Genomic DNA, 16,546 nt, shown 5'->3' with positions numbered 1-16,546 from the left:
GTGCACAGGCCGGCGCACCTGCCCGGTGAACTGCAACGTGACCCTCAAGCCTGATTTAAAATTTTCTAGAAGCTACATTAAAGAGGTAAAAAGAAAGAGATGAAACTAATTTTAATAATATTGTTCATTTTGCTCAATAGATCCATGTGATCAATATAAAAGTTATTAAAGAGATAGTTCACATTCTTTTTTCTTATACAGAGTCTCCAAAACATGGTGTATTTTATACCTACGGGGCATCTCCATTCATAGCAACCACATCTCCAGTGCTCAAGGGCCACACATGGCTGGAGGCTGCTCTACTGCACTGGGCAGCAGTGGGGAGAGCCCAGTAGCAGGTGCTGGAGGCTCTGTCTGCTGCTTTCTCTCTCCATGACTTTTCAGGGGCCAGTGGCCATCACTGGCACACTTCTGATGGCACAGGGGTTGTGTCAGCTTCCTACTGCTGTGCCACAGGCTGCCACAGACTTGTGGCTTCTGGCAACAGCTGTTTGTCGTCTCCCAGTTCTGTGGGTCCAACATCCATGTGGACTCAGCCAGGTCCTCCACTCGGGCCCTCAGAGGCTGCCCTCATAGGGTCAGCTGGGTGACACTCTTCCCCCTGCAGCTCGACTGGAGAGACCCTGCCTCCAAGCTCACTTGGGATCTTGGCAGAATTCAGTTGCTTGTGGTCGAGGGACTGAGGTTCTCTGTTTCCTTGCTGGATGACATCTGGGGACCAGTCTTCGCTCCTAGAGGCCACACACATCCCTACTATGGTCTCCATGTGGCCCCTCATGCTTGGATTCTGACTTCCCCCTCTGCTATCAGCTGGGGAAAACTCAGCTTTTAAGGGGCTCATGTGATTAGATTCGACTCACTGGATAATCTTCCTTTTGGTTCACTCGAAGTCATCTGATCAGTAGTCTTAACTACAAAATCCCTTTTGTCGCTTAATATATATAATCAGGGCATGACTTCCCATCGCCTGCACAGCCCTGGGGATTAGAGCAGGAAATCCTGGGGGGCCATTTCCAGGTGTTGTCTGCCCCATTACTAAAGTAGAGGTGGATGGAAGCATGGGGCTCAGTCAGTGGCAGGCTGGGTCGCCCTGCTTCCCTGGCTGGGACGCCCCAGCAAGGTTGGCACCTGCCAAGGTGGAGGCCATGGCTCTCTGGAGGTGGGGCAAGGGAGGTGCTAAAGGGGGTGAAGGGATCTGTAAATTGCACATGGTGGTCTGATCTAGAGCTGATTCTGGGAGATCTCTATTTTTCTCTCCATGAATAATCTCAAGCGTTTGACCAAGGGCAACTGGTGGCTGGTTTTCCCACCAAGTCTCAGGGAACTTGATTGGATCAGGGGACATTGTGACCTGATGCTAGCTAATACTTTTAGTCCTTTTGGGTTTCTGAGATTGAATGCAGTGGTGATTTTGGGGTAAGATTATCTTAAATGTTTTGGAAGTAAAAGTGGTATTTGTTGAAAGACTGGTCATCATAGTCTATTTTCCTCCAGTTAGGAGGACTGGATCCCATTGTGAGCTGAGCAGATTTGCTGCAGGCCCAGCTTGAGTCTGAGCAGACCCTGTGTTGGAGAACCAGCTGGGCCCCTTGGAAAGCCTCCCCCATGAACTGAGCATGCTGGGATGCTGTCGTGCCCCAAACAAGCCAGCTGAGGGGAGGACGTGTCACAGAGGCGTTTTGTGTTCCTTTATTCCAATAAAAGTCATTGTTCGAGGGGCACCTGGGTGGCTCAGTGTTGAGCATCTGCCTTTGGCTCAGGCTGTGATCCTGGGGTCCTGGGATTGAGTCCTGCATCAGACTCCCCACAGGGAGCCTGCTTCTGTCTCTGACTATGTCTCTGTCTCTCTCTGTGTGTCTCTCATGAATACATAAACAAAACCTTAAAAAAAAAAAAAAAAAGAAAGAAAGAAGTCATCATTTGAGGCTTCACATTTCATATTGTGAAACTGCCAAAAACTGGATGACTGAAAACAACAGAAACTTGTTCTTTCACACTCCTGGAGGCCTGAAGCCTGAAATCAAGGTGTCGGCAGACTTTGGAGAACTCACTCTGTGTCTGTCTCCAGGCTTCCAGTGTCTGCTGGCGACCCTGGGCGTCCCTTGCTTGGGCTGTTGTTACTCAGATTTCTGCCTCTGTCTGTCTGAGGCCTCTCCCTAACTGCCCATGTCCTCTCTTCTTATAAGGATACCTTAAGTCTCAGATAATCTCATCTTGAGATCCGTAATTTAGTTACAACCACAAAGACTCCTTTTCCAAATAAGGTCACATTCCCTGGTCCTGGGTCTTGAGGTGTGGACGTACCTCTTTGGAGGAGTCACCGTTCAACTCACTGTGCAATCCATGACACAAAAAAGGTTAAGGACCCTGTGCTCTTCCTAGACGATTACTGATCTCTGTTGTCAAAACTTTCGTGATTTTTGCTGCTATAATGTGCTTGCATTCCTGACTCACAACCTGAAAATACTCATGCTTCCCCATGCTCCCCATCCCCTCCTTAAAAAGCTTCTGAACAGTATCAAGTTACAGTGAGCACTGACAAGTGCCTCTTTTTCCTTCTTTACTCTCAAAAATGGTCTAATCAGGAAACCACTGGATGGAGATGACTTGAGATCTCCCCCATGTACGTTCTACAGCGTGACACTTGCTAAATGCCTCTTTGCCAGGAGGAAACTCCCACTGTGTTTGGGATGGTGCGTCTCAGCTTCGGGGTAGGTCTCAAGTTTGACACCCACATCCCCTGCCCACTGCCACTTCTCCTGAGACACTAGAAACCACTGCAGGGTCAGGGCTGGCTGGGTGCCCTGTCCTTTACAAACCACTTTCTCCCACATGACTCCCTGTGGCAATGGCACTGGTTCTCCTCCAGCTCACATGGCCCATGCCTCCTCTCTTTTGCTCTCGGCTTAAATGTCACCTGCCTGGCCACCCTTTCTGCCCCGAGGTCCCTTGCATTTTCTCTTCTCTTTTTCTTCCTTTGTCCTTTCCTGACGATGTCTGCGCTGTGAGGTGACAGGCAACCTCAATGCCTTTGAATGACATAATTTTTAAATTTCCTCCAGTCAAAACCAGAAGAGAGAAGTGGAAAACGCTGGGTGAAAACCATGTCGTTCAACTGCCTGGGACACTGGCGCACAGTGAAATTTTGGTGATTTTAGTTTGAACGTTCCATGATCATTTTTCTGAAATCGCACAGGAGCTAAAACTTGACCTTGATCCTGAGCTGGAAACTTTTCTATTCCCGGGACCTACCACTGCTGTTCTGTGCCAGTTTCTGCTCATTTCTTCATCTCAACTTAGAACGCATGTGCCATCAAACCCACCATTTTAAAGCTCCCAGTTCTGTGGATTTCAGTTCATTGGCAAAGTTGGCCCAAGTGACATCTGGGACGCTTGGCTATTGCAGAGACACACAGTTCAAAAACACTGTTTCCCAGTGTGGGATTTGTGTATAGTGTTTATTACGGTATTGAAACTACATTAAAAAAAAAATCGAGGCTCTACACAACGAGAGTTCTGTGCGTAGAGTCTGGTTTGGGGCTAGGTATGTGTGTGAGGGATGGGACGGTGGCAGAGACTCTGCCCTGCTGGACAGCTGGGGGAAGCTGTGAGCCAGGAAAGGAGAACTGCTCTCTGGAAACCCCCAGGTTCACAGTCAGGGAGACCAGCCACCCACGGAAAACTTTTCCAAATGACACAATGAATTATTTTCTCCTGTGGCCAACCTGAGCTGAAGATGGCCATAGAGGCGCGCCACATCATGGCCCTCCCAGGGGCCACCTGCATCCCAGCACATCACTTGGGTTTGGGTGCAGAAAGCCCACCTCCGCACAGCTCCCACCCCTACCCCACTCGTTGCTCCCTCTCCTGTCTGTAACCTGGATGCGAGTCCTCTGTGACCACCACTGTCCCCTGGGCACACTAGACAAGCCCGTGATCCACTTTGCTCCTTAGACTCTCGAGGCAACACACTGTCCAAGAGAGGAAGCCACACTCTCTGCCTCTTCAGGGGCCCTAGCATGATGTTTTCTCCCACTTGGGTCTTTTCTCCCTCTACTTGTAACAAGGCTTTCTTGACCTTTTAAGGCCTCTTTCAAATGTGGCTTCCTCCATGAAATCTTTCTTGATTAATCGTTCCAGTTGGGGTGAAAGCAGGTAAGCCCTACTGCCTTCACATCAGAGAAAGGGGTTTTCTCCTCCTGTTTGCTGGCTGAGTGACCCCTTGTGCTTTGCTGTATCTGGGTTTCTGCATGTGGCCGGTGGGGGTGTTGGCATTCAGCCTGCCCCTTGCCTCACCTCCTACCTCCCCAGACCACCTAGGAGCTCCAGCAAGCAGCCTGGGATAAAGAGCTTCATCCACTTTAGCAGAGTGGGCTGCATGTGTGCATTGCTATCTCTCCTCTGAACTCCCACGTGCCGGCACCACCCATGTCCTAACCATATATGTGTTTTGCTTTGAATATAGTGATTGTGTACCTGTCCACTCATCCATGCGAGAGAGGCCTTAGGCTTCCTGAGAGAGGAGATTATGGTCACTCTTCTTTATTCCTCTTGATTTTTCAATCTCTAGTACATGCATACATTTCCTAAACACATTGAAAAGTGAGTCCTGGATCAAGGAGCAATGTCAAATTCCCTCCCTGTCCTCGCTGTGCCTTCTCTGCATTCCCGTGTGAGCACACTGATTCTTGCCTGACCCCTGTCTTCCAGCCTGGTTCCCATCCTGCATTAGTCCTTGGGATTTCTGCTACTAGCGTGTGCTGTTCTGGCTGCTGGCTCTCACTCCCAGATGCCTCCTTGGTCACGTGTCACATTTCCACATGTATAGGGCATTTCTGGGCTGATCCCATGGCTCCGTGGTTTTCGCTCTGTACCTCGGTTGCCCCCACAGTCCCTCCATCCTGGCTGCTCTATGACAGGACTGGACATTGGGCAGGGCAAACCCTCAGTATCATCGGGCAACACTGTCTTGACTCTTCTCTGTGATGTTGTGTTTTCCAATCCATGAACATAGTATAGTCTCTATTCAGTCATGTTCTCCTTGTCAGTTCCAATAACAGGGCACTTTCTGGTTCATAGTTGGTCACCTCTTACTGTGTCCTCACGTGGCAGAGGGGTGAGGGTTATCTCTGGAGCCTTTCATATGGGCACTAACCCCAATCACGGAGGCTCTATCCTCAAGACCTAACCATCCCCAAAGGCTCCACCTCCTAATCCCATCATATTGGGAGGCAGGCTTCAACGTACTCATACATTCAAGGAAGTTCAAGTGTTGAGACAGTAAACAACCCAAACCAAGCAGCAATGAGGAGGTAAACACATGAGGACTATCTGTAGGGGAAAGAAATCTAGCACCTATTGCTTGAGATGGCAGTATACCTATTTAGTACTGGGGAATCTCAGCGCACACCAGCAGCACATGCTATCTCTCCAGAGTCCTACATCTTGGGATGAAATGGGTTTTCCATTTACTCACACTTGAGAAAGAGTCCCTGGAAATTATTTTATGAAGAGATAGTCCCAAACACTCAGGGGCCCTGAGAGCAGCCCCAAGACTTGGGGACAAGTAGAAGAGGGTGTGTGCAGCTCCAGAGGCTTGGTGTGAACTTGTGTGACCCTCACACAAATGTGGCCTTCACACCTACTCCAGGAGCAGAGGGGAAGCGGGTGTTGTTTGCACATATCTCTATCTTGGCTCACAGGCGATGATGCGTTTCTTTACATGAGTAGGTGATGGGGGTGCAAACAAAGAACTCAGAGCAAGGAGAAGGCCGTCAGGAAGGAAATGACTAACTTGTAAAGAAATTTCAGCCATTTGTATCCTCTCCCAAATGTCACCCCACCAAGTTCCTAGTTGGCATGCTTTGCAGTTGTAGCCTGGCTCTGCTGGGAGAAAGGAGGCCTGCAGGTCTGGAGGAAACTGGAGCAGCTGGTTGGTTGAACCCTTTACTCTTCCAGAAGGGGAGACAGAGGCTTGATTCTAGCAGTATTCGATGGAGTCTTTAGGGTTTCTAGATATATAATACCATGACACCTGCAAATAGTGACAGTTTTACTTCTTCCTTTCCAATTTGGATGACTTTCTTTCTTTCTATTTTTGTTTATTTGTTTGTTTCTTCTGAATTGCCCTAGCTGGGATACTGAGCTAAATCTACCTAGAACTCCTCCCTCCAGCCCCAGTTGTACCTATGTCCCTGAGCAAAGCAACATGGAGGAGTGGGGAGACCTTTGGGCTTTAAGCCTCCCTGAGCCTCACCATCTCCATCTGTCAAATGGTGCAATCATACCTGTGCCATTGTTTGGAGAACCAAGGGAGAAGGCCTGAGAGTGAGTGTTTTGTAAAAACAGAAAGCAAACTGCAGATTGCAGTGACTGCTGCCAGTTTCACTCGGGTCGTCACACCATCGAGCCCTTCCTCTTCACTTTTGGGGTGGAGTTCTGTAATGCGGGGTGAGGGTCCCTGTTCTGCACCTTGGCCTTGGGAACCAGCTCTGGCTTAACTCTTCATTGCATTCTTCCTTTGTTGCCAGTTGTATGGCACATTACAGACAACCATGTGATTATGACATAACAGCTTATGACCCGGGGTGAATCTAACTGCCTCAGGTGATGAAATACTCACCAAACACCTGTCAGTGACAGTGAAGCTGAACTGGAATCACAATCTTTATTTATTTATGTATGCATGCATGTATGTATGTAAGTTCTACCCCCAGTGTGGGGCTTGAACTCATGACCCCGAGATCAAGAGTCTCCTGCTTTCTCAGCTGAGCACCCCTGGAATCACGACCATAAACTTGCAAGGGCCCTGGGCATTTAGGATTAAGTAGTGCTCTCCCAATGACATAGGAGCACTTCCCACCAAAGCCTGCCACAGCCAAGGATGCCCCTGTTCCCTCCATGTTCCAGGGGAGAGGCACCTGCCCCCTCCCCTGCACCGGGCACGTCATCCCACGTTCAGAGGGATTTGGAAAGCACAGTCCATCCTTCCGTGGAGCGAAGTGAGCACAGGAGCAACACACAACCCCACGTGCCGCAGGAGTCCAAAAAGAAGGCTGTCGACACACGGGGACTGTGGTGAGGTCTTCGGTCCCATTTCAGGACCAGTGTGAAGATGGGGTTCTGGCACACTGTCTTAAATGTCTCTTTGAATCCTCAGAGCCCATGGCTCTATTTAGAGATAAATAATTGCTGTCATGTTATTTTTTTTTCCTGTGCTTATGCTGTACTTTTATCAGAGTTGTCTGTTGCAAGTCAGCAAAGGTAACTTGAAGATGGGGATGGATAAACTTATTCTGGATTATTTAACATTGTTGGCTGAGCACACAGGGTCCTGACCCCACCCCAAATGCCCTGTGTTACTTATGCACGTTAAAATTTAAAGACATTCATCTATGCTACATGTCAGAATTGATAGCTTAGGAAACCAGTATTTCCTAACAATGGCCCCAAATGTTTTTTTTTTTTTTTTAATTTATTTATTTATTCATGATAGTCACACAGAGAGAGAGAGAGAGGCAGAGACACAGGCAGAGGGAGAAGCAGGCTCCATGCACTGGGAGCCTGATGTGGGATTTGATCCCGGGTCTCCAGGATCGCGCCCTGGGCCAAAGGCAGGCGCCAAACCGCTGCGCCACCCAGGGATCCCCAATGGCCCCAAATGTTAAAGTACTTTTGGTCTGTGCTTAGAACCTTTTTACTCCAAAAAACTGTTCTTTTTCAGGACTGTTTCAAGCTCTTTTGCTAGTAATCAGTACGAATATAAAGTGTGTATTTGAAAGGCAAAAAAAAAAAAAAATTGAATTACCTCATGCAGTTCTTTAAAGTTTTATTTATTTATTTATTTATTTATTTATTTATTTATTTATTTATAAGATTTTATTTATTTATTCATGAAAGACACACACACATACAGAGGCAGAGACACAGGCAGAGGGAGAAGCAGGCTCCATGCAGGGAGCCTGACTCGGGACTTGATCCTGGGAAGCTGGGATCACGATCTGAGCCAAAGGCAGACACTCAACCACTGAGCTACCCAGGCGTCCCTTATTTAAAGTTTTATATACTTTGCTTCCCACCCTTCCTTTGGAGGATGGTTATGAATTAGGTACTTGGCGCATTGCAAGGATTGAATAAAAATCAGATAAGTGAATCAATGATGCATTTAAAAATAATGAATTTTAGTATGTGAACAGAGACTTATCCCAGATTTTTAGTTGTCATCCTTCCAGGGTAAAGAGATCAATCGAGGGCAACATTAGTGATGTAGTTTTTGGAATGTTGGTGAGGTTGGTGCGATCTAGAGCCAAAAGCCAAGGAAAAATTCTTGAGATATCTTTGGTGCAAAATGGTGGTTTTCTTAAAGCCTGGGGACCAGAGCCAGGGGCAGAAGGAGCTGCCGCCCAGGATTGTGAGGAACAACTGATCATATACTTTGGGGTTGGGGGAAATAAAGATAAGAGAAGCTCCCAAAGGATTTTCATATGCTAAAGGAGACCCCAAGGATACTGGAGACCTGGCCATGGTCCGGCTAAGGTGGTTTTTCCCTCAAGCCAGGCATTCACATGAAGACAGTCAGGAGCTCCCTGGAGGAACCTTATTCCGCCTGCCTCAAGTATTTGTCAATGGGCTGTGGGTTATAAGGATATATATATTTTTTAAATTTATGATAGTCACAGAGAGAGAGAGAGAGAGGCAGAGACACAGGCTGAGGAAGAAGCAGGCTCCATGCACCGGGAGCCTGATGTGGGATTCGATCCCGGGTCTCCAGGATCGCGCCCTGGGCCAAAGGCAGGCGCCAAACCGTTGCGCCACCCAGGGATCCCGGTTATAAGGATATTTAATTTTATCTACATTTCCTTCTGTCTTTGTTTCCCACATCGTTAGCAACCAGTAAATAACCATCTAATCCACCTTAAACAAATAGAGCTATTGATTCAGTGACAAGAGAAGCTGCATGAAAGGACATGGGGTCAAAGTTTACATTTCTAGCGCAAAGAAGTTTTATCCAGTTTCCTTCTAGAGGCTCTGGAATCAGCCTTGATTTACCACCTGAAGGAAATCCCCCCTTTTCTTGGAAGACAGCCTCTTCCATGAGAAAACTGAGCACTTGTGCACACACACATACACACATGTGCATACATGCTCACACGCACACACACCCTGACAAACTGTGGCCATTTATTCTGTGTTGTGTCAACTGAACCCAATGAATGGGTCTGTCCCTTATCTGCCTGGATAAACTGCCAACTTTCAAGCAGTGGTTGGCTTTCTCAGGAGGATCCCTCACTTCCTGCACCTGCCGTCCAGCACCGCCCCTGCACACAGCCCAGTCTTCCTTCTGATCTCCAGAGAGGATATTGCTTGAGCCAACAGCCCTGTCGCTTGCCCTCAGGTGGTCAGTTGTCCTTTGCCGCTGTATTCATTTTTTGTACGAACCCTGGGTACGGCAGGATGGATTTTCCGTATGTGCACACCTGCATATGTACCGCCCAGGTCAAGATGCAGAACATTCCAGCCCCAGGAAGGCTCCCCAGTGACTCAGCCCAGTCAATTCCTTCTCATACCCCCAGTCCCAGCCCCCAGAGGGAACCTCCGCTCCCACCTCTGTTGCCTTAGTATTGCCTGTTCCTAAGCTCGGACAAATGAAAGCAGATTCTCGGCTCTTCTGTTGCCCTGGCGTTTCTCCCTCAGCACTACGTCTGCGAGCTTCACCCTCGCTGTGGGCTGCAGTGATGCTTCGTTCTTTCTCACTATTACCTAGTATTTCATCGCCTAGTATTTCGTGCCTCGAGCATGGTTGGTATTCGGGCTGCTTCCAGGCCAAGGTTGGGGTTATTCTGAATACAGCTACAATTGAGCTTCTTGTATGTGGGTTTTAGAGGATGTGTTCCCTGCCCACATTTCCCCTGGGGACATATTTAGGAGTGGAAGCTCTGAGCATAGCATAAGCATAGGTTCAATCTATGTTTTCCAAAGTGATTTACCAATTTGACTCCTGGCAGCAGTGTGTGAACGTTCTCGTCATTCCACACCTTTCCCAACATTTGGTATCATTTTAACCATTTTTAACCAATTTTAACCATTCTGAATTTTAACCATTCTGGTGGTGTCTTATTGTGTTTGTTTTTAAGATTTTATTTACTCTGGAGAGTGAGAGAATGAGCGCATGAGCAGGGCAGAGGGAGAGGGAGGAACAGACCCCCCCACCCCTCTCGCTGAGCAAGGAGTGGGACGCTGGGCTTGATCCCAGGACCCCAGGATCTTGATCTGAGCCGAAGGCAGACACTTAGCCAGCTGAGCCACCCAGGGCGTCCTTACTGTGGTTTTGAATTTGCATTTCCCCGACTGATGATTTGGATCCCCCTAATTGTGTGCTTTCTGGCTATCTGGTTAGTGCAGTGCTTGTGTCTTTTGGTAGACACTAGTATGGAAACTCAGAGTGTGAATGTGACTTCATACTTTAAGGAACCTTAATTTCGATAGTCTTAGAAGGAAGGAGGACTGATTCAAATGCACCGTTTGTTTCACGCCCACATAAACCACTTCAGTGACTTGAAAGGTCTCTCTCAAAGCTGATCAGCTCGGTGCAATTAAGTCACGTTTCTTTCAGAAAGCCTGAGCACTCGGCCGGGCTCCAGGACATTGCAACGTGGTGCCTAAAGCCCGCACTGGAGGTTAAGTCGGGCAATCCGCAGGTACGGGGCCCACATCCATGGCAGTAGAGACGTGTTCTGTGACAGCCGAGCGGATTCTGACAAAGCACCAACTCACCTGTTCCCGAGTAGGGGGCAACTCCACGCTAGCCGTTGTGCCTACCCCGTTTCTTCGAAAATGGCCCGTGGTATCTGGTGGCACAGAGGGTCCAGGCGGTCCGTGGCCCCTGCCGGGGGTGGAGATGGAATCTGTTTTTTTCTTTCTGGTGCATAGGACTTCTTTTCATTTCGCGTATAAGTCATTTCTTGAAAATGGGTGTGGTGAGCTTCTCCCAACGTGCTGGGGGCTCTTCACGCTGCCTGATAACCAACATAAACTCCTAATTTTAGTGAAGTCCGGTGCATCTCGCTTTTCTTTTGCGGCTTTTGCTTTCTCCGCCCTGCTTTAAGGGATCTTTGCCTGCCTCACCTCACTGTTTTCTTTCAGCTGATGTCCTGTCCTGCCTGTGCCGCGTTTCTGACCCGTGGCCTGCCCTGGCCACCGCCGCCCCCCCCGCCCATGCACCCCGTGTTCTCTGAAGCCTTTCTTATCTCTCCGCCCAGATGAACGCTCTGGGGACTGCAGGTCACTCACTATGTCCTGTTCCTCTGCCTGTTTATCCGGTGTTCTCTGGCTGCCCATTCACAGCTTCAGCAGCCGTACCATTGCTTGCAATCAGCCACCTTTTCTCTGATGTGGTGTTGCCACTCTCGGAGGAAAGCAATTATATCATTAACATGGATGTGGTCTGAAGCAGAAAACTCAATTTAGAGTCAGTGTGACATCTCAAACGGGATTGATTCTGTGGCCATTTGTTGGTTTCGTGAAAATATGCAATCAGGAAAAAAAAATCCCAAACTGTACATGTTTCCTTTGCCCAGAGCTGTACTTGGAAGGCACTGGAGTCAAGCCTGGGAGGACAGAGACTTAGTGGTGCACCCCGGGATCCACATGGCTGACAGATGTAGCCGGCAGGCACCACGGGGCGTGGGCAATCCACAGAGCAGGGAAAACCGAGAACTTTCAAGCCGAAAAGAGCTTAAAAAGCTTCCAATCCGCCTACGTTTTTTGCATCTGGTGAAGTCAGCAGGGCCTCATGGCTGGGAGGGGCCCTTGTTCCCAGGTGGACTGATCCCCATGGAGGTGCTGGCACTCAGAGAGAGGCCCCAGGGGAAGCTTGCATCCCGCCTGCCTCCACTCCTACGGTCCAGTGAATGCTGGGCCCTTGGGAAGCAGGAGAAAACACAACTCACCTTAGTTAGCAAGTAAACACAGTAGGCCAATAGCAGGTGGATACAGCCATAGTGGCAGCGTGTGGCAGCTTCTGCGAGTCAACAAACACCTCAGAATGAGGAGCATGTGCACAAGGGAGTTAATGCAGGAGACCTGAGAGCATGGTCCCCAGGAGGGCCTCCTGGTGAGGTCAGCCCTCAGCTGGCATCTGGGAACTTGGATTCAGGGAGGGTCCCCCACTCGCAGGGCTGATAAGAGGGGCTCCTGGTGCTGACACTGTGCAAACAATGTGGTGGTTGCAGAACACCTGCTTTCCTCCAGGGACTCTGGGATTTGGGTCTGTGCCAGGGAGAGGAGAGTGCTCATGTGACTGACCCCCAGGAAAACTCTGACTGCCACATCCCTGGCGAGCCTCCCTAGTGGACATCACTTCCCAGGTGTTGTCACAATGTGCTGCTGGGGAACAGAGTGTGTCCTGTGTGGCCCGTGAGAGAGGGCTCAGGAAGCTGGTGCACGTTCCCCCCAACTTTGCCTGTGTGCCTGTCCCTTTGCTGATCTTGCTTTGGGCCATCTCCCTATAACACGTCAGGGCTGTGAGTACGACTCTATGGTGAGCTCATGAGTCCTTTTAGAGGATTACTGAAACTCACACGTGTCTACATATGGCACCCCTAATTCAGTGCTGTGCTAAGTAGTGGTGCTAAACCAGAAAAAGGTCTTATGCTTTATCTTAGGGAGAATCCAGTGAAATCATTCATCGAGGTGAACATCAAGTCCCAAATGATGCAGTAAAGATTTCAGTGTGGCCACAGCCCATGTGTTTAAAATGAGGGTCAAAGGCTGGGGTAAGGAAAGAAAAATAGGCTTGAGTTGGGTCTTAAGGATGGTGTGGCAGGCAGGACACTGGCCCCAAAGACAACTTTATCCTAACCGGTGGTGCTGGAAACTCGTCACTTTACATGGCAAAGAGAAATTACAGTTGCAGGTGGAATTGAAGTCGCTAATGAGCCGTCCTGGATTATGCAGGTGGGAGATGTTATCACAGGGTAATTATCAGATATGACAGAAGGATGTCTCAGTTTGCTCAGGCTGCAGTGAAAGAGTATGTATGCTGGGTTGCTTATAAAGAGCACAGGTTCGTCTCTTGAGGCTGTGGAGGCTGGAAATCCAAGATTAAGGATGCTGGCAGATGCTGCTTCCTTGACAGCTGCCTCCACGTGCCCTCCAGAGGTGGAGGGAGCTCCCGGAGTCCCCCCTGCAGGGGCAGCACTCCCGCTTAGGAGAGCTCCGCCACCGCGGCCAGAACGATCGCCTCCCGAAGGCTTCATCTCCTAGTGCCCTCCTCTAGCATGGTTAGGGTTTCAACATAGGAATTCCGGGGGGAGCATACACATTCGATCTCTTGCAAGGGAGGCAGAAGAGATGTGATGTGGAGACTGGCCATCGGGGCTTTCAGACAGAGCGAAGGGCCCTAAGGCCAAGAACACGTCTGGAAGAGGCCGAAAGACAAAGGAACAGAGCTCCACGGACTCTTCCATCTTAGCCCCGTGCCACCCAGCTCGGCTTTCTGACCTGAAGAACTGAAAGATGAGGTGTTACAGCAGCCTTAGGAAGTGAATAGAGATTTGCAGGGTTTCTGTTTTTGGTGGATGAAGAAGAGTAGCAAGCTAGGACTCACTCATCAGAAGCCCTGGGTGCCACCACCTGTCGGTTTCCAGGCCAGGAGGCAGAACCCCACCCCCTCCCACCCACAGGTGACTCTGGCTTCTCTAGGAGGGAGTCTACCCTGTCCTCCCAGCATCCACCTTTCCAGGCTCTCTTGAACACCCCTCCCTAAGCCTGGCTTGGAAGGTGCGAAGGAGAGGTGGACTGGAAAAAGAAAAGTTCCTCCCTGAGAAATCTCTTCTCAGGTTCCCTTACAGAGTCCCCAGCTTCCCCGGTGCCCTCGTGGTCCCAGGCAGTCCTCGCTAATCCTAAGAGGCAGGAATACTAGGCTGAACCATACAAAACAGCCCCTTCTGTGGGGAGAAAATAGCTGAATATTGGCGATTTCAAATAATTTCACATAATATTATCATCAACAGCACTGTACAGATGAGGAAACCAAAAGTCTGGAAGGTCAAGTCATTTGCTCGAGGCCACACATTTGGTGAGCCAGGAATGTGGATCTGAACTGAGGGCCCACCTCGCAATGTGCTGCTCTGACCACGGTGGCAGGCTGCCATCCATCAGATTGGGAGGGTGTGGTTTTCAGATGCCAGGATGAGCATCTGGACATGCTGGGAAGTCACAGGGAAACCCTTGTAGGGGGAGAGGCTGCAGCGGGGGGAGGGGGGCCGGGGGGGGCAGCGAGGAGGACACACAGGGACGTGGTATGGAGGATGAGGCGTAGGCTGCTGTGGAGATGAAGGTGAACTGTACCCGGATTACGAGGTGCTGGCAGGTCACTGGAGAGGAAGGAATGATCAGAGACACTTTTGATTTTTGGGTCTCCTGTCCTTGGCATCAGATCTAGCCCATAGCAGTTGCTCTATAAATCCTCATTAAATAAGAACAGAACTAAACAGATAAGGTTAGAAATTGTTCCCAGGCAGTGAAGAATCACCACGTTGAAAGTAGGGGGTTTCAGGAGCAGCTGCGGTGCAAGCTGGTATATGGTGAACAGCTCCTGTAATGCATATAGTGACACCTACTGCCAGTAATACGTGCTCTGACAGTTCCAGGGCTGACTTCTCTATATTTGGGTGCTCCTTTCTTGATCTAACTGGAACGCTGAGTGGAAATTTGGGCACACGTCTTTGTGTAGTGGGCAGGTAGGTTAGTAATCTGGGCAGGCTGAAGGGGCACATTTCTGAAAAGATATGAGTATAAACACGCACACAGACTTTTTAAAGAATTTCTGAGTTCTGCAAGCTTGTCCCACATCATAACAAACATATCAAGATACTCCCATGTTATCTAAATACTCTCAAAGAATTTGAGCTTTGAAAAAATAGTTTTCATTTGAAATTATTTGGCGACAGGGAACTCATTTAATTTATGATTGCTATGACTTCCTGGCAATCATGGTATTAGGAAATTCTTACCAAGTGATTTCTAACTTACATGTGGTTTTCAAGTACAATGAAATGTTTATCAGTAAATAAATTACAATTTGAAGTTGGCACGTTATGTTTGGGGGACTTTTCTTCAAACATTTATTGATTTCAAGCTTGCAGGGGAACCCTGGGTGTCTCATCAGTTGGGCCCCTGCCTTTGGCCCAGGGCATGATCCTGGAGTACCAGGATCGAGTCCCACATCGGGCTCCCTGCATGGAGCCTGCTTCTCCTTCTGCCTGTGTCTCTGCCGTGCTCTCTCTCTCTCTGTGTTTCTCATGAATAAATAAATAAAAAATCTTAAAAAAAATTTCAAGCTTGCAGTGTACTTCTTGCATTTTGGGACCAATAAAATTTCCTTTTCAGGCTCAAACATTTTCACAGGTTCTTGAAAAGTCTAATGAATAAATGGCTTAGTAAACACTGCTGCTTGTGTATGATTGGCCAAAGAGGCAATTAAAGTCAATGAAGATTCTGACTCTTCTCTATAGAAGGGTGCCTAGACCTGAATGTGGGGAAAAATGTGTCTTTTTCCCTTGTTGCCAGGGTTTTCTTGGTCATTTCCATCACTCCTGCTGCCCCCACTCCACCATAAATAGGAAATGCCAGTTAACATCCAGGAGCGGCTGGAAACTGGGTGCAGACACACAGAGGACCCCCCCCCCCAACACAATTGACATTTTCTGGGGAACAACAGGATTTATGATGGAAATTTCCCTAATTGGACATTCTGGCCCTAATATGCTGGACAATCCTGTTTTTATCTGATCTTCAGATACTTTTTTTAAACATCTGGGCTTTCTTTCTTTCGTTCTTTTCTTTCCTCTACACTCGGGGTCAGTGGGCAGTGACTGGCGCCCTAGGACCAGGTCTGTAAGTAGCCGCGGCAGGTGTGCACACGTGACCAGGGTCTTCCTCTCCTCCGGGTGTGGGGCGGGGAGGGGGGGATGCCTCCCCTGCGCTCCAGGAACTCGGGGCGCTCACCGAGAGGGCCTGACCCCTGACCCGGCCTGCTGGGGGCCACGGTGCAGGGACCCCAGGCCGTCTGCAGCCCTGACCTCGCCGCCACCCGCTCCGTGACTTCCACCGCTCTCCACCTCCACCCACCCCGGAGCCCTGGGTGTGGGGTCTGCGCCCCGACCTCCGCCGTCGGGCCGGCAGCACCTCGTCTGCCGCCATCGGACTCGCACCCCGCGCCCCGCCCGCGGGCCCCGCCGCAGGAACGCCCCCGCGGCCCCTCGGGAATTTCTGCGGACACCCCCGCCCCGCGCCGCCCCCGGGACCCCCGACGCAGACCCCGGAAGGACACCCGGACCGTCAGCCACCGCCTCTGCGCAAACTGATTTCTCGGAAAGACGAGCGCTTCGAAGAAGGCCGGCCGGGCCGGCCGCCCCCATTGGGGGGCGCTGGCGGGGCGCCCGCGCTGATTGGCCGGCCGCGGCGCGTCGCCCGCGCCCATTGGCCCGCGCGGCCGCCGCTCCGCGCGCCGGGCCCGCCCCCGCCCTAGACCCGCGCCGGCGCC

This window comes from Vulpes vulpes, chromosome 12, assembly GCF_048418805.1.
Source record: "Vulpes vulpes isolate BD-2025 chromosome 12, VulVul3, whole genome shotgun sequence".
Taxonomy (NCBI): Eukaryota; Metazoa; Chordata; class Mammalia; order Carnivora; family Canidae; genus Vulpes; species Vulpes vulpes.
Note: the sequence above shows the minus strand (reverse complement) of the source record.